Source organism: Rattus norvegicus, chromosome 1 (assembly GCF_036323735.1).
Source record: "Rattus norvegicus strain BN/NHsdMcwi chromosome 1, GRCr8, whole genome shotgun sequence".
NCBI lineage: Eukaryota > Metazoa > Chordata > Mammalia > Rodentia > Muridae > Rattus > Rattus norvegicus.
The window spans coordinates 121,367,018-121,386,218 of record NC_086019.1 but is presented as its reverse complement, the minus strand read 5'-3'; the positions used below and the strand labels follow the sequence as shown (position 1 = coordinate 121,386,218).

At 34.8% G+C, this 19,201-nt stretch overlaps 1 long non-coding RNA gene across 5 annotated transcripts in view; it reads left to right on the top strand.

Annotated features, from left to right (window-relative positions):
- LOC134483413 (uncharacterized) overlaps positions 1–19,201 on the top strand; it is a 723,689-nt gene that overhangs the window by 131,117 nt on the left and 573,371 nt on the right. For all 5 annotated transcript variants that reach the window (XR_010060293.1, XR_010060297.1, XR_010060294.1 and 2 more), the window contains exons 14-17: positions 2,180–2,280; positions 3,396–3,553; positions 9,714–9,831; positions 10,190–10,286. This is a non-coding gene — a long non-coding RNA (uncharacterized LOC134483413). The remainder of the gene's footprint in view (positions 1–2,179; positions 2,281–3,395; positions 3,554–9,713; positions 9,832–10,189; positions 10,287–19,201) is intronic.

Here is a 19,201-nt window from a genome sequence, read left to right as displayed (position 1 = left end):
AGTGAGTTTAAATGACATAAATAAACAAATAACTACTTTATCTGAGACATAATTAGAGTAAAATATTTTTCAGTAACTTTATATTGCATGCTCGAAAAAAAGGAGAGAAAAATCAAATGAAATCATATTCATTCTTTTCTAAACCATTGAGACATAGGGGCGTTGCTCAGTCTAGGATGTATGCCCAGGATATGGCAGTTACTGGGTTGGAACTTCACTGTTTCAGTGAAAGATATAATTTGATTCACAAAGTGAGTTGAAAGAGTATGTAAAATGAACTACAATTAAAACAGAGTTCTATCCAGGAAGGCATCAGAGTAGAAATAGAGGATTGACTTGCACAAGTTTTCCTCTGACCAATAGAAAGAAATTTATCCTCTGAAGACTTGCTTAATTAAATGTTAATACATGAAGATGAAATAATATCAATCTGTATCAGTTTTTGAATTAGTAATTTTTGAAAATTGATTTTTTCCAACAATATATCCCGCCTCATTACCTCATCCTCCCTGATTCTTTCCATCTGGAAAATGACCTATTTCCTCATGTTCTCACCCCACCCCTTAGAAAACATGAAAAGAAAAAAACTAACCTGACTAAAATAGAACAAACGACCAATGGAATCAAAAATGATAAAACACAAGAAGCAAATAGTCACACAGAGAATCATATTTACAGAGAAATTTGAAGAAAATATTAAATTGGGAGTCAAAATATATGAGAAATTACCAGCATGGTCAAAAATGTAATATATTATGAATAAAAAAATTCAAAATTACCATTGATTTATGTATGGTAGAATGAAGTACCTGCTGGATTGTAGGTTCTATTCCCATGAAACTGTACTGGACCAAAGTACTTTTGATATTAGAAATTATGACAATCAGAGAGCTTCTTAGTGAGGTAGATCATATTCAGATCCAGATATTAGTGGTTGGACACCAAATAATTTGGCCTGCAAAACCTGTGCATATCCTTTGCATGGCTTCTTGGTTTATATAAGTATATATGTATATAAGTGCTTTTGTATCTGGACATTATTGATCACTTGCTTGCATTCCTCCCAGTACCACTGTGCCTTACAATAATTCTACCATGACTTCTAAAAATCTTTCCTGAGCCATGAAGGAAGAGATTAGCTGGTAATGACTCATTTATGAGAATATGATCCAAGGTCTTTCACTTTGTATATTGTGCAGATATAGTTCTCTGTAACTGTCCCCATCTTTTATATATGCTACCATTTGTGATGACAATAGAGCAATATACTGATATATGGGAATAACAGAATATTGTTAGGAATCATTTTGCATCTACATTTGCATAGCAGACAATAATACCTGCTTTAAGCCTTAAACCCCAGTATTTTGTCATGAGAACAATGGTAGAAATGTGTTCTATCTCACTCTGCATGTCGCAAATCCAGTCATATAGTGGTTGCTTACTCCCTTCAAGGTGCCACAATTGCAGCATTGTATCCTGTACGCAGCTGAGTGTGATAGGTCAAATAGTATAGAGGTGGGTTGGTGTTTAAGTTTTCCCTCAATAAACCTGCCAAACACATTTAAGTACCAGCAACACTATTCAAAAGGTAAATGATTTAGTGAGGCACCTGTTTGTCTTCTCTATGTTCAAAAGAAATGTAGGTGTTGTCTTCGACAATAGAGCCATCACCAGCCGTATGCAGCATTCAGTACCTTAGGCAATAGCTTGAAGTGATTGGAGTATTACAATGAGGACACATTGGCCAAAAAATATAGTAGATATAGCCAATACATGGGGTCGGAGATTTCATTTGGTGGGAAGAGATGTCTATTTCTGTCATTCTCTCCAATTTTTTAAATATCCTTTATTTTTATTTATGTTATATATTAAGAACTGATCTGACTCCTACTTATAGCTGACCCTCTTAGTATTCCACTCTCTCCTTTTCATTCCCCCATCTCCATTTATTTGTTACATTCCAATATATCCCCCAAATATGCCCCATAATTATTTATATTGTTTCTCTACCCTCATAAAATCCTTTCCTCCTGCCTAATTCTTGTATGCCATTGTCAGGGCTTAAAATATCAAAAAATAAGCAGATACATTCTGTATTTGTCTTTGAGGTTCTGGATAACTCACAATGGGGTGGTTGTTATTATTGTTGTTGTTTTTGTTCTTCTTGTTGTTGTAGTTGATGATGATGATGATTATGATGATGATGATGATGATGATGATGATGATGATGTTGCTCAGACTCTTTCAAATGAACCAGAAAATATAAGTGGATCACAGGTAATAAGATGTAGAGGTATTAACACGATTGTGGTTTGATTTTTCTCTGTTCACATCGTTGATTGCTTCTTCTCTCTGGAGGTAATAAAGTACATTTTTAAAGGAGCCCCCTTTTCAAAATGAGATGTTAGAGTTTTATAGAAAATTTGGATTGTGAAAGACTTGAAAATGGAAATGCTATTGGGTTTTTAATTCCAAGGACAGATATGTTTGATATTCAACCTTTGGTAAAATATTTGCCTAACATAAACAGATTTGAATTTGACCTTCATCACAAATGCAGATATATTATACACACAAGGAACAACAGCAGCCAGGAGGTAGGGACAGAATAATATGATGCTGAAGGTCATCCTAACCATTAATCAGAACAGCCTGAAATCATTTTAGAGAAAAAGTTATATATGTTTTATGTGCTTGTATGCAAAAATATGTAACTATATTTTGATTTTACAGGGGTAACATTGAAAGTATTGACTTGAGGCTCAATGACACTTTAAGGTTTTAAACATGGTTCATTCTATGAAAAGTAATGGAGTCTTTTAAATTTGTATAGTATACTTTTATTATAAATTGGTTGTAAGACTGTGGTGACAAGGAGTAGAATGCAGTGGTTTCAATGAGATGTAAACGATTAGTTTCTAATTTTTAAACAGTTGACTCCTAGTTGATGATTGTTTGTGGAAGGTTTTGAGAGAAGTCTCTCTGCTTTTTCTCTGTGGTTTGAGATATAAGCTGCTAATTCAGCAACATGCTGCTTACCACTAGAAATACAGAAAGAAAAGAAATAATTTTTTGCAACTATACTACAATTTGAATTTTATTAATATATTTTTGTTTTTGTTACAAATTCTAAAATGTAATTCTGGCTGTAAGTATACTCATAGTAGACTCTCTTCCTATGACTCTAAATTGTTAGATATAAGGGCATGTGCCAACATGACTGGACTTTTTCACAAAACAAAAAATTCTAAAAGTAATTAATGAACAATTCAAATTCACATTTACAAATCAAATTAAAGCATTCAAGATATATTGACTTACATATTAATCATATCATTCAAGAAATAGAAGCAAAATATTTACTTCATATTTTTGCCCAACTTACTCTACAGAATGTGACACTGTCTCACAAATTGCAAAAATTAAACAGAATATGAACAAAAATAGAAATAAAATAAAGGAGAAAAGGAGGAGGAATCAGAGGAGAAAAAGGAGGAAGAGGATAAAAGGAGGACACCACTAATCAGAGAAAATGAAAAGTTCATAAAATGTGAGTTTCTTCTTCACTCCTTCATAAAAGGGGAAACAAGAATATTCATAGGTGGGGATATGGAGGCAGAGTTTGGAGCAGCAAATGAAGGACCCACATTGGAGGAAATAAAGGACTGAAAGATCTGAGGCTTGGAATGCCATAAGATCAACCATGGAAAAAAACCAGATCTCCCATGGACTACACCACTACTTAAAGACTATACATGGACTGACCCAGGGCTGCAACTGCATAGGTAGCAGAGAATAGACTTGTTTTGGCACCAGTGGAAGGGGAAGCCCTTGGTCCTGCCAATGTTGGACTCTCCCTGTAGGGGAATGTTGGGGGGAAGGCAGGAGGGGCTTGATGGAGATGAGAACACCCTTAGAGAAGAAGGGAAGGAAGATGGGATAGTGGGCTTATGTCTAGGAAAACGGGAAAGTGAATAACATTTGAAATATAAATAAAAAATCCAGTAAAAACAAACAAACAAACAAACCCACAATAATATGATAAAACACAGGGATTTCTTTCAATGTTTTCAGTGTCCTGATCACACATTGACACACAGTACATGTATAAAATGCAAAAACATTTAGGATTCATTTTCTTGTTTAGAAAACCATACATTATCGTTGCCATTATCCCTTACATAAAAACCATTATTTTTTACCAAATAGCTGGCAGATTAAGATGGAGCACTGTATATTTAAATCCAGTCTATTCTGCACAGCATCATCCTGTCCAGAAAAAAAGCTATTGATGCAAACATTGCCTCTCTATATAATAAATTACTGTAACTTGTGTACTTGTTACCAAGTACCCTCTGACAATTTTGATAAATACAATACTACGGCATTGTAATTTCACAGGATTTTAATATTAGGAATCAATCTTTGAAAGGTATCTTTAAAATCAAGATTGCAGAATAATCTTTGCAGCAAGTTTTAAACATCTCCAGCATTGACAGAAGATTCAGAGGGTCTGATCTGCAGTAGCCCAGCCTGTTGAAGAGTGGTCATTCCTTCTCTCAATATGATATGTATTAATATATTGCCATCCTTATCTGCTCAGTCCTATATTGAAGTAAAGTTAGCCACACAGGGATAGCTTCTGAAAGTAATGCTATAGAATAGGAAGCTGAGTATTCCCGTATGCATTCAAAGTCACCGTGTTGTTTTTGCAAATGTTTTCCTTCCTTGATTGTAGGACACAGGGCTGATTGTCCAAATTTGAAGTACATTCTGTAATTCCTGATGCATTTCTCTTTCCAAGGTATACTTTGTCTTGCAGAAAAGGATATTATTAAGTCAATATAATTTACCTTTATTGAAACATAAATGATTGTAGAATCATTAACATTCAGGAGCTACTCTACATTTTTGTTTGTACTCCATTTTCATATTCATTGGGCATCAGAATCACCAAGGTTTAAAGTTGCATAGTGATGTTGAGTGATGCTTCTTCTTATAAAAAGTAATACTGCTCTGCAAAATTATTTCTCAGAACTCATGTCAGGAATCTCAAATTACATGTAACTGCATATCTTGATACATATACAGCCTTTAGCACCTAATACCTCTACACATATGCATACACACACACACACACACACAGAGAGAGAGAGAGAGAGAGAGAGAGAGAGAGAGAGAGAGAGAGAGAGAGAGCAGAGACAGACAGAAAGACAGACAGACAGAGAAAGACACACCCACACAGACACAAGTTCGGGCTTAAAAATAGAGAGACAGAGTCTCAGTGATAGAGACAGAGAGAATGTATACATGTACACATAATTAACATTAAAATATATCTAACTGTGGTGACATGTGAGTTTACATGTAGCACTTACAAGTCAGAAGTCAATAAATCTCTGAGTTAAAAGACAGCCCTGTCATCAAGTGAATTTCCATTCCAGCTAAATTGGACAAGTAAGCACCTATTTAAAAGGCAATCAAACAAAAAAGTAAATATATCAAAGTAACAATTTTTAAAACAGAAGAAAAAATCATCATTGAATCACAAACCAATGCTTTTAGTAAATAACAAACATTATGTTAATGGCAAGTGCTTCATTTACATGAGCACATCAGATCCTTTAAAAATCCACCTTATCAAGCAAAATCTGACTAATGCAGAATATTATTAAAATAGCATCTTTTATTCTTTAGTGATTTCTCCTGATATTACAAATATCTAGTGTTTTCGTACATTCTCTAATTTTGTTACATTTTTCCTAAGCACTCTTTCTTTCCTTTGTATAGAGATATAAATGTGAATATAATTCAATATCCTGTAGGCATCATTGCCCAAAAAGCACCTTGAATTTATCCCTGACCAATTTATACAGGGGTTTAAGAAGACCCCCCACTTTCATACTAGCAATAAGACAACTTAAAGCTGATTGCAACCTGCCTTGTGTCATTAGCTTTCGAAAAGATTTTGAATCTCTGCAGCCTGGCAACCATACACGCATGCGTGATTGGAGGGTAATGCTAGCTCACTAGCACAGAACAGGGGCAGAGGACAATGTCATTACTTAAGTCATGCAGCAGGTCCTGTTCAGACAAGAGGTAGACAAAGATGCCTGTCAAAGCACCCTAGGACTGGTCAGCAAGGCAATGCAGCAAACAAGGTCAGCTCCCTCATATCCCCATAATTTATTTCATAGACCTGATTTTTTCACACAAAATATGGCAAATTGGTTGGAATAGTAGATTATTCTATACATCTCAAGCCTTTGACTCTGAATAGTCAGATCACAAACCTGTCAGATCTGGACCTGGCTTCCTTTGTCCTGTCCTGTGTTTTGTTTACCGCAGTGCCCCTCCACTTGAGCTGTCAGTATGCCCTGTCACTTCAGCTCAGTTCTCTTACAGGGTGAATATTAGCATTTAAAAGAGCTGACAGTATTGTGTATTATTGGTGTGTGGGAGTAATGGCAGTCAGAAAAATAAAAAGGAATTTAAGTTCATAAATGGATTTTGCATAAAAATTACATCCATAAATGAAGTTACAGTGGTATCTGGGTATCTGCCGTAGACTGAAAGATTTGAAGGAATAAAAAAACACTTGAAAGTTAACATACAGATTATCATCAGAGGGAAAGCACACAATAGATCACGTGGTTTGCACCTCCATTTTCTGAATAGTTAGGGGTATCAGGTAAGAATGAGTTTTGATGTAATGTTAGTTACAATAAAGATAAGTGTTTCAAAATGGCTGTAAGAAAGAGTAGTGGGCAGAGTGAATTTGGGTGTGTGAACTTCAGGCATGTGGAAACATAAATATATATATATATATATATATATATATATATATATATATATATATATACATATACATATATATATATGCACAAAAACACTTACAAACATACTCAGATGACATACAATGCATAGAGTAGTACAGAATGATAAACCATTTTCTTCTGTGATCACATAAGTTGATCCAATTTCAATGTTATGAAAATGCTTTAGTGTCTTTTTAAAATATGCCCAGATTCAACAATAAACTGGTGGATTGGAAATAACTTTCTTTGAATATGTAGTCTATACTTTGTTTTCATCCTCTGATATGGATGAATTTATAAGATATGCAAAATAGAACGCAGACTTGGTTTTGGTCTTTTTGGGTGGTTTGTTTGCTGGGGACTTTGGCCATCCTCCATCAGATAAAGCCACAAGGGTGTTTTTGCTTTTGTTTCTGTTTGTATTATTTCTGGTCTTTTTTGGAATTGTATTTTGTTTTTCTTTATAAAATGGTGTATTTTAATTGAAAATTGATTTTTGTCCAGGTTTTCATTTCCATTTTTATTTATTTTTTTATATCATGATTACATTTTTCCTCTTTTTAACCCTTCCCAGTTTCTAACCACCTCCCCTCCCTTCCAGATCACTTCCCTTTCTGTCTCTCATGAGGAAAAGAACACTCAAGGGATAACAACCAAACATAAATAAAATGAAATATAATAAGATATATTAAGAGCATATTGAAGGTGGACAAGGCAATCAATCAGAAGGAAAATGAGCAGACACAAGAATCAGAGACCCAATTGTTAACACACTCAAGTATGCCATAAAAACACTAAATTGAATGCTCTCAGATGTGTACAGAGGAAACAATGCAGACTAATAATAGGTTTGAGACACAGATTTCATCAAAGGCTTATCCTATTCTTTTATTCATTGTATTTTGTTTTTTATTTCAAAATGTTGTTTGTGTTTAAGATTTAAAAAATCTTAAATTCAAGACTATGTTGATCCAAGTCAAGAGCAGTCTGAGGGTTGGCTAAGGTTCTTGCTTCTAAACAGGTGTTAATTAATACAGATATAACAGAGTGGCAATATTCATTACAGTTTTGTTACTTCAGCTATGTTATAGAATAATATGAAATCTGCCATGCAGATACCGCCTGAACTTTGATCATTATTCAGGTTTATTTTACAGGGAATCTTTTTTGTCTTCATCTAGTTTTACAACACTATTTTTTTAATTTGTGTGATGAATATTATTGGTAATCAAATATATACATATGTAATATATATGTAATATTTTATATAACATGGTATATGACATATATTATATAACAATATGATATATAATGTTTTATGAATGATATTGTTTCTATAGGATGTTACTCAAAGTATTTGTTATTTCAGGACATGAATTTTCTTAAATTTTTTATACTGCTACATTGCTGAATGTAATTATCAGAATTGTCAGGTTCCTGATGCCACATTTAGGAACTTTTATGCATAAAATCATATCATATTCAAAGGAGTCTCCTAATACTATGCAGAATAAGACAGGAAGAATAAACTTCCTTCTCTTGTTCCTGATTTTAATAAAAATGTTTTGAGTTTTTCACCATTTAGCAGGATGCTCCCTCTGATTTTGTTGTATGTTGTTTTATTATTCTGAAATATGTTCTGTTTATCCTTCCCAGTGACCACATTTCTAAGGAAACAGGAAACTTGCTACTCTGGTAGCCATCTATGTCAGTAAGGATGTGTGCATATAGGGTTGGAATATTGAGAAGCCCTCCTTCTTCCTTTCTTGAATATTTGCTCAGGCTTTTGAGGGTCACACATGTAACCCTAACTTTAGGAGGCCATGTTTACAACAGCCATGCCATTTATAGAGACATCCCAGAGCATTTCTTCCAGTCCTCTAGCTTTTACCCATCTGGGGAGTTTTAGAATCCCCAACTATGTCTGAGTACTGACTGTTGCTTATTCACAGTCCTTTATGTAAATATGTATCATTGTGCCAACAAAACATTAGTAATGAAAGTGTTATCTATGGAAATAATCAGCAACACATACCAAAGGACATAGCAGAAATATTTAAAAAGGAATTTGACAAAATGGAGATTTAGAAAAACAATGTCAGTGTTTTCTCTACTAGGGTCTTTAAATTCCCTAGCTGAGTTTATTGATCATGTTTGTACTATCATTCATAAATTCTGTCCTGTAGAACTGGCCTCACTTCTAATTAATAATGTGGTTGGTTAAGCACAAAATACCTTTGTACATTTGCGATGTTAATGCATTTTACCTGGCCATTCACTGTTGTAGCATATAAGGATTATTAATGGATAAGAAAACCATTATTTTTTTTCTTAATGGAGCCTGAATAGTGTTTTAGAGCATTATGAAAGATAACCACCAGGGAAACATTCCTGGATAGCACAAGGATGAATCCTCAGTGTCTAGAAAATAATGTTTATTGTGTGTATACCTCATGACCTTATCATGAAATCTCCTGGAGCGAACTGAGGCTCTTTCCCATTTTCTCTTTTGTTCAATTATATCTGCTTATTTATGTTGAGAGATACAGCATTAGGATTCATAAAATTATTGTCAAAATAGAATTGAGTTCATATGATTTGCCTGTCTACTGCTTTGTATAAAATCTTCCATAAGTGCGATTTCTATAATCAATTAGACTCCACAATATTAAATTAATTTCTCCTTTAGGAACCTTTCTATAGTGGAAATAGCTTCATGGTTAGAGATGGTAGATCATGTTTATTTATTTCCCTCAGTAGTGGCAGTCAATTCACTTTACTCTATGGAAACCATATCATGCTGTCATGTTCTATGTGAGATCATATGTGAGTTAGTCACATCTGTTACATCTGAAAGACATTGGTACTTTGTTACATTCTTTCCATTCCCAGGTGCTCTCAGTTTTCTCCCAAGAAAAAGATTCATGAGAGGTGAAGGGAGAGTATTAATAGAGAATTTGCATTTACAACTGAGTTATCAAATTTCTCTTAATCTCTACACAGTCTTCAGGTATGTGTCTCTGCCTTTGTTTCCACCAACAACAGATTGTAGCTTCTGTGATCATGGCTGAGTAATATACTTATTAAAGGGAATGACGGAATATCTTTAGGATTCTTTAAATTGGTACATTGCTTCTGCAGAAAAAATGGTGTTTGATATGCCCCTTGGTCCACAATCTACTTATTTCTCTTTTCTTGGACATATGAGGTATGTCAGAAAAGTGTCTCAGGGACTGGGCATTAAATCCTTTCACGTAATTGTTACTCTCATCACATTTGTACAACTATTGCACTCGTGTACACTGTAGCCAGTCCACCATTGTAAATTGAAAGATTTCAGCTATGTTCACCTTTCCTTTTCTCCTCAGGAAGTATGAATAAATTTTCCAATCCATGAACACCATCTAGAAGGGGTGAATACTCCAGTTAGTCACCAGCTTAACTTCTTCATGTTCAATGAGATAGGTAAGTGTTGTTTCATCAATATGGTTCTGTCATCAGTTTTTCTAAAGCAACCAATGATGTGGGTAGGAATGTAAGTTGTTTGGGAGCTTCTGTGTGATCTCAGTCATCAAAACTCAAATAGATGTAACCCATACATGACACTGGAATGACTTTGCTAGTGAGAGATGGCAGTTAGGTTGTACTCTCCCCATTATTTTATGATGTGTTTTAAGAATATTCCATTAACATAGTATATATTAAGGAGCCTCTACTGTAGTATTTTTCTATAACATTCTTCAGATAGTCCACAGATTCTGGTGTCCCTTACCCCACTTTCCTCCACTTCTGCATTTAATATTCCCATTCAACTACCACCTTACACCACATGTCTCCAGATTTAATTATGTTTTATTTATTCAGGAAAACCTTCTATAATTTCTATTTCCCCACTCTATATCTTTACACTGAGGATTTAAGGATTCTTACATGCATTTGTAAGGATTAAAACCTAGGGGTTGGGGATTTAGCTCAGTGGTAGAGCACTTGCTAGGCAAGGCCCTGGGTTCCGTCCTCAACTCTGAAAAAAAAAACACAAAATAACAAAAGCTAAGAAGTAGTTTTAAGTGATAACATCCTAAATTTTTCTTTGGGGTTCTGAGTACCTCACTCAGGATGATTTTTCTCACTCAGGATGACTTTTTCCTAGTTCTATTCACTTAAGTAAGAGTTCCATGATTTTATTATTTCAAGAAGTGAGTTTCATTTCATTGAGTTAATGTACCATATTTTCATTATTCTTTCAATTGTTTATGGACAGAGTTTTGAGTGATATCTGTGTTAAGAAGACAGAAGACCAAAATGTGGATGCATAAATCCTACATAGAAGGGAGAACAAAATAATCACAGGAGATAGAGGAAGGGAGGGACCAGGAAGGAAGAGAGGAGGGAGAGGGGAAAAGACAGGACAAGATCAGGTATTGGAAGCAATAGAAGAGAAATACAGAAAGTCAGGAAACTGAATAGAAATAATTAGCAGTGGGACTGCAGAACTGGGGGTATCTACTAAAAATTCCCAGATGCCAGGGAAACAAGAGGCTCCTAGTACCAACCGGGAATGACTTTAGCAAAAGTACCCCGAAAAAGGGGAGATAAAATCTGTAGAGACCACCTGCAGTAGATAGGCACCACCCCTAGTAAAGGGATGGGGCCACCCACCAATCTCAAAAATTTTAATCTAGAAATGTTCCTGACAACAGGAAAGACGGGCCCCAAAATTGGAATAGAACCTGAAGGCAAGGCCATTCAGAGACTGCACTATCAAGGAATCTGTTCCTTCTGCATACACCAAACCCCAACCCTTCTGCTGATTTCAAGAAGCACTTGCTGACAGGAGCCTGGTATGGCTATTCCCTGAGTGGTTCTATCACCACCTAACCAAATAGATGCAGATACAACCAATCATCAGACTGAGCCTTGGAGACCCCAGTGGAATAGCTAGCGGAAGGACTGAAGGAGCTGAAGGCAATTGCAACCCCATTGAAGGAACAATATGATTTAAACAGACCAGCCAGAGCTACCAGAGTAAACCACCAACCAAAGAGTATACCTGGAGATCCACGTGGCTATTGATTCATGTGTAGCAGAGGATGGCCTTATCTAATATCAACAGGAGGAAAGGCCCTTGGTTCTGTGGAGTCCTAAGACCCCACCTAGGATGATGCTAGAGTGATGAGGCAGGAGTGGATGAATGGGTAGAGAGGCACGTTCATAGAGGCAAAGGGAAATGGGAGAGCAGGAATGGGATGGGGCGTTGTGGAGGGATAACAGATAAAAGGGATATCATTTGAAGTGTAAATGAATAGAATGATGAATTAAAAAATTAATGACAAGTTTCTTGAAAAATTCTTTCAATGTAAGAATGACCATGTCATTTTCTTCAGAATAAGGAGGTAGCAGTGCTCTTGACAGCCCTAGATCCAGATTCTTCCCACAGTTATATCCATTAGTACTCTCAGCTCACTGCCAAGACATATACTTGTTTTCAGTAAGGCCAGAACACTGGGTCTGTACTATGTGGAAATGTACTGTATGATATAAGAACATTCAGCACAAATGGTGGGTCGTGTTGGCCTCTGAATGCATGTATGCCTCAAAACTACCCATGACGATAGTTTATTATTAAATTTTTTTTGACATCCGCATATTGTACAAATCAGTTCCTTGTTAAAGCAACCACTGAAGCCTCCTTCTAGGATGATTACACTAAAAAGGCTTCAACCTCTAACACACTATTAAACTATTAAAAATGATCCATCCAACTTGTCTTTCCATGTTAAAGATTTTTTATTCTGCAATTTTCTATTAATCTTTGATAGGTTATGTTTTTTCTAGAATAAAATTAATCCTGTTCCTAAAATATTTACTTCCTTTCTTACAAATATATATATATATATATATATATATATATATATATATATATTCCATTGGTGTCTCCATGGCTCAGTCTGATGATTGACTCTATCTGCATCTATTTTGGTTAGGTCCTGATAGAATCGCTCAGGTAACCGCCATACCAGGCTCCTGTCAGCAAGTTCTTCATGAAATCATATATATATATATATATATATATATATATATATATATATATATATATATGATTGATACACAGCCTTTGATACACTTTCCTTCACCTGTGTAAAAGAAAATATTTACAGCAGATGGAAGATGGATCCTGTAATTTTTTGGATACTATATGATTCCCTTAACTGAAATAAGTCTATGCATGCTTATTCTGGCCCAAAGAGATCCATGGGGAAACGCCCCGACTGTAAATGTCAACCACTACTCAGATGTGCTCTATGCATATATATATATATATATATATATATATATATATATATATATATATACATATATATAATGTACCTTACACCTTATACCACAATTCTGAATTTTTGGAGCCTAGTAGTAATGATTTTCACTTTTTGTATGTTACCTTCAGGCCTTGTAATATATTTTTTGTTAAATTTTACTAAATGTTTAGTCATTTTCTGTCCTTGGATTTTTATAATGGTTCCCTATTCATACTTACTACACAAATGTTATTTTTTGATAGCAAAGCATCAATTTCTCCCCAAAGAAATGGAACTAGATATCATATATATGTAAAGACATAGGTAAATATAGTTTTCCCATTGCCTGGCAAATCACCACTTCCCAATGTGGAACTTCTTTCTTTGACTTCATGTATGAATTGAACTAAGAAATTCTTGTTTCAGAACACTCCTAAAATATTTTGTTTGCAAAATCAGAGAGGATAGTTAAGGAAATAAATATTGTACACTAATAATAAATAATAAGTTTGTGATCAGAAGTCTTCCAACTTCTGTCCATCCCTGGGTTTCCAATGAATCATTCTTTTCAGTCACAAATTTTCACCAAGAATCTTGTATATATTTTTTCAAGACCTATAGAACATTCAAAGCCAAAGTTTTGAGTGGTCTCAATAGCCAACTATAAAATAATAGATTTTACATTTTTAGAAAACGCATGAGGATGAAATAAGTATTACAAATATACTCATAATATTTTCTGAATTTAACAAGCTTATAGACATTGTCTGAAATTTAATTTTTATTTAGCTACAGGACTGCTTTTAGAAGTAGTCCTCTTAAATTTCAAACTTAGTTCTCTCACAGTTTTATTTATCTCAGAGAAATGATTCTCCATACTATAAACCTGCTTCCAAAATCACCCATATATCACAAGTGGATGATTAAAGCATTGTTTATAAAATTCAAATATTGAGCACTTAATCCTAAGACTGCTCTCTCGCAAGAAAGTAACTCATAGATTAAACTGAAATTTATATACACCTAAGTTCATAATTTTCCTATTTTAGAGTTTTTAAAAAGAAACTGGATCCCCAAAATGATTAATTTCAATATTAATTGTTTTCTTTATTATTTTATGCATTTCAACAATTTGAGCTCTCTTTTTTCAAGTAATACCCACATATAGTTAAAGGAAATATCATAAAATTTACATATTATATTGGTGCTAGCAATTTGGAATCATGATGCATTTCTCACATTGCCTTTACTGGTATACTTCCTTCATGCAAGCTCACAAAAGCATTAATGTATATCATGATGGTACTTTCTTCAATATGCATTATTTTAATTATTTAATAACCATGAATCCATGGACAGGACCATCCAATATGTTTATGGAATCTATCAACTATTTTGCATATGTTTATTTCCATTCCACATAGTTTTACACAGAAAATACAATATGTGCTAAAACTGAAAGTTACATTTATTAAGGTATAAAATATAAACAAAAATCCCTCCCTCCCCATTTAAACAATAAACTATGCCTATACATTTTATACAAGGGTATGCCAGATTTTCTATTCTTTGAATATTTTCATGGGTACACTAAATTATTGGTATGATTATGACTTATGGATTGATTTAAATCAGTAAGACTTAGCATGGAAATAGTGGTAGATGTGCAAGTAATATGAAGGCCCTGTTTAGTTGCAGGATCCTTCTACAGAAAACTGTGCCAATTATGGGTTTAATTTTGGGACTCTAATCCAACTCAAAATGTTGGTAATTCTCATAATAGGCAGTTCATCACTGTATCAGAACTATTCATTGGCAGGAAGTATTTCCAGGCTTGATGAAGTGGTGATTATACTTCTTCTGCAGTAGCCTGCTTCATATATTCTGGTACTATGAAAGTTATCCACTAAGGAACACAGTAGAATCAAGCTTATTGGTCAATGCTCGATACATTCACACTGTTCTTTGACTTAACCATGTGTTGACCTCAGCAATAGGGTCTTACTCTCAAATTCTGTATGGTAACCAAGAAGGTTTGTAATGGGATGGACTGTATGCAAATTCTCTAGAAAGTAAATTCAAAGTAGACAACCCAATCTGGCACTGGACAATGTAGTTGTCTGGCTATAGTGTCCTGTGGAGAAACCATTGTCTTATTACTAGTTAACATTATTTGAAAAAGGTTTCTATATACATTTGTGTAGAGAAGCCCCTCTTACAGAAGCTTGTTTCCATATGCCTTTCTCAAAACGACTTTAGGGATATTTATCCTTCCTCACATTCACTCCTCACATCTCCGCTTCTACTAGCATCACCATGTAGTTCAGTGGTTTGTTTATGGTTGGCCCAGCTAGTGGCACTATTTGGAGATGTAGTTTTGTTGGAGTAGGTGTGTCCCTGTATGTGTGGTCTTTAATAACCACATCTTAGCTATCTGGGATCCAATCTTCTGCTTGCTGCCTTCATAATATAAGTGTAACTCTCAACTCTTACAGCCCCATGTCTGCCTTAAAACTGCTATGCTTCTACCTTGAAGGTAATAGACTGAACCTGTGAACCTATAAGTCGGCCACAATTCAATGTGATCTTTATAAGAGTTGCATTGCTCATGGTTTCTGTTCACAGAAGTAAAAGCCTTATTAAGACACTTAGTCTGTCACTAGTTTCCCTTCATATTTATACGATGGTTTTTTAAAAACTCCCCTATAATGAAATACAGACCCATGATATTAAGAGTTTCCTGATGTGTATATTTATTACAAGAACATATATATATATATATATATATGAAGATCATTTTAACTTTTTAAAACTTAATTTTATATTTTATTTCTTCCCTTTACATTATGCTCATTGTCCCCCTCCCAAATCACCACCCCTCCCACAAACTTTCCCCTATTCTTCCTCTCCCCTTCTGAGTAGGTGGGGACTGCCTAGGCATCCTGCCACCATGGCAATTCAGACAAAGGTGATTACTGTTTAAGCCTGACAATTTGACTTTGCTCTCTAGAATACGTACACATGCACATGTAGTGAACTGACTCTTCAAATTTTTCTGTGAACTTTACATGTGGTCATGGTGCACACACACACACACACACACACACACACAGAGAGAGAGAGAGAGAGAGAGAGAGAGAGAGAGAGAATTAATCTCTGAGTACCTTACGCTTAAGTCAGTGTGTACTATTCAGCATTAACCACAATATTGAAGAAAGCTGACTTTAGTCCTTTACTGTCTATAATAGTTATAACTCTACCAGCCTGTCTTCCTCAATGAATCCTGAAACTTGGGAAGGAGACAAGATATAGACTTTTTATTTAGTGACTGGAATTGAGCATTCTCTTATTCCATGCATCTTGAACAGCTATTGATCTTTATGTTAGGCATGATGTGCCAGCAGACGAGTCTTCTCTCAAGAGGGTTGAAAAATATAGTAAGCTATGGGTCTAAGGATAAGTCATTAGGACTTAGATTAATACACTGTTCATTTAGCAGAGTAATAACATTTTCCTTCCCTCCTGGCCTATGTTCTGTTTGGCTACAGGTTTTTGATTCAAATAACAGGACAATTTGTACATTTCAATTTGGGGAACAAGCCTTAAATCCAACCAGAATGTAGGCTGGTTATTCTCATGCCACTCATACCATTATTGCATCAGTAGGCAATTTTTCCAGGCCTGTTGATGTTACAACTTGCTGAAATCACAGCTATATATACTGCAGTATAAATTGTTTCTGAAAAAGATACAAAACTAGATGGGCAGGGAAGGATTTCATATGAAAGAAATGGAAGGAAATGTGAATATTATTTAACTACACTAAGGAATTCACACACACACAAACACACAAACACACACAAACACACAGACACACACACAAACAAAATGCAGAAATACATGCATGAAGTTTTGCTGATGCCATATTTTTATTATATCCATAATAATAAAATATAGATAAATAGGTATATATGTAGGTAAGTAGGTAGATAGATCGATAGACAGATCTATGTTGAATTGGAATCTATCAACATTATTCAGTCAATTATTGAAGTTCAATATCTCAAAGTGCCACCCCACATTTGTTCCTTATCCTTTTTCATTTTCCTGTCCCATATACAGTAGCAGTTGTGTGCATGTGACTTTTTATTATTCATGCCTTCAGGAATAGATTCATGTGCATGTTCAGACGGATCATCTTGCTAATAAGTATATGCACAAAGCCACGACCTTGCTACTTAACCTATTGTAAGCAACTAATACCTCTGATTTCAGAGCATAGTGTTCAAAGAAATCATTTAAATTGCATTCATATGCATGTATTCATAAAGGGCTAACTGTTTGTTAACACAGTAACCATAAGATGTCTCTTAATGTTACTTATCTCCATTTTCCTTGCTCTACTCATGTCTTCAATAATTATCATACTTGTTCCCTCCATTTTCAAGCCACCATATGATGCATATCGATTTATTCTATCCCTCCTAAGGAGACCTATCTATTATTCCTAGTCCCTCACTCTAAACACAATTTCTATGATTCTGTAGATTGCCCATTGGTAATCATTGACTTAACAGCTAATATCCACACATAAACAAATAGATTACACATTTGTTTGGTTGGTCTGAGCTAATTCATTCTGTATGATGTGTCCTAGTTCCACTCATTTACCTGTGAATTTCATTATTTCATTTTTTTAGGGACTGAAATTTTTGAATAAAAAAGTAGATAGACGGTACCATGCTATAACCTGTAATGCCACACTGAGAGAGATGAACTTGAAGTACCTGTCTGAGGACACTTTGGATTACACTAGTTAGAAGGAACCCTAGGCTGCAGTTTGGGAGTATGTATCAAAAATCACCCAAAAAATTGAGGTTAAATGATGAAATAAATGAACAAATAACAACTTTATCTGAGACATAAATAGAGTAAAATATTTTGCAGTAACTTAATATTACATGCTTGAACAAAAGGACAATACAATCAACTCAGATAGTATTTATTCTTTTAAAACCATTGAGACATAGACATGTTGTTCAATCTAGGATGAATGCCCAGTTTGTGGCAGTTCCAGGGTTGAAACTTCACTGTTTCAGTGAAAAAAGAGTATAACTCACCAGTGATTGGACAGAGTATGTAAAATGAACTCCAATTAAAACCGAGTTCCATCTAGGAAAGCATCAGAGCAGAAGTAGAGGTATGACTTGGATAAGTTTTCCTTGGACCAAGAGAAATGTATCCTCTGAAGACTAACTTAATTAAATGTTAATACATGAAGATGAATGAATATGTAATCTGTATCAGTGTTTTAAATAGTAATTTTTGAAAATTGACTTTTTCAGACAACATATTCTAATCCTTCCTTATTTTGCCCTCCCTGATTTTTTCTATTTTCACAACAATCTACTTCATCATGTTCTCATTCCACCCCTTAGAAAATATGAAAAGAAAAAAAATATCAGGACTGATACAGAACAAAAAAACAAAGGAATCAGAAAGGATAAAACACAAGAAGCACATAGAAACACAGAGATACATGCTTACAGAGAAAAGCCCAAGAAAATATTAATTTGGGAGTAATAATGTATGAGAAATTACCAGCATGGTTAAAAATATAATATATTATGAATCAAAATTACCATTTATTTATGTAAGGTAGAATGAAGCACCTGCCTCAGTGTGGATTCTACTCCCATGAAACTGTACTGGAACAACAGTTTTTGATATCAGAAAATTTGTCAACTGGAGAGAGCTTCTTAGTGAGGTAGATCATATTCAGTTCCAGCTATTAGTGGTTGGATGCCAAATAAATTTTTTTAATTTTTTCCCTTTTTTTCTTTATTAACGTGAGTATTTCTTATTTACATTTCGATTGTTAGTCCCTTTCCCGGTTTCTGGGCCAACATCCCCTAGTCCCTCCCGCTCCCTTTCTATATTGGTGTTCCCCTCCCCATTTCCCCCCCATTACCGCCCTCCCCCCAACAATCACATTCACTGGGCATTCAGTCTTAGCAGGACCAAGGGCTTCCCTTTCCACTGGTGCTCTTACTAGGCTATTCATTGCTACCTATGAGGTTGGAG